The sequence below is a fragment of the Chrysochloris asiatica genome, unplaced genomic scaffold (genome assembly GCF_000296735.1).
Source record: "Chrysochloris asiatica unplaced genomic scaffold, ChrAsi1.0 scaffold00227, whole genome shotgun sequence".
In the NCBI taxonomy this organism is placed as follows: Eukaryota; Metazoa; Chordata; class Mammalia; order Afrosoricida; family Chrysochloridae; genus Chrysochloris; species Chrysochloris asiatica.
In genome coordinates this window covers 2,793,759-2,794,246 of record NW_006408745.1, presented here as the reverse complement: position 1 = coordinate 2,794,246, position 488 = coordinate 2,793,759, and positions in this window count along the sequence as shown.

Genomic DNA, 488 nt, shown 5'->3' with positions numbered 1-488 from the left:
CAAAGAAAGATCATCAGGAAAAACCCAAAACAAAAATGTCAGCATGACTGGCTACTACAAGAATAAACAAGCTGTTCGCCAGGAAGACATCAAGGCTAACAATCAAGTGCCTTCAGGACAAACTCCCCTCTAAGACTGAAATTCAAAGGGAATACACAAACAATCATGCAAGCTTGCTGGAGACCACATTGGTCTGCTGGTGAGTGGAAGAGGTGGAAAGGCATCATGAGTTCAACCACAGTCTATTGAATCCCACTGACCTGGAGATGAGAGAGAGAAGAGGAAGGGTTGGTTGGTCCAAAGTGTGGTGAGACCTGAGAACACTTGAGCCCATGGACAAAGACTTAGCCACAGAGGCCTAGAGCTGAAAGTGAAGCATCCAGCTGATATGAAGTGAGGGGAGATGTACAAGAATATGAAAACTTTCATACAGTACCCTTTTGACCTAACCTCGATGGTTCAATAATCAGAACTCAACTAGAGGAAGA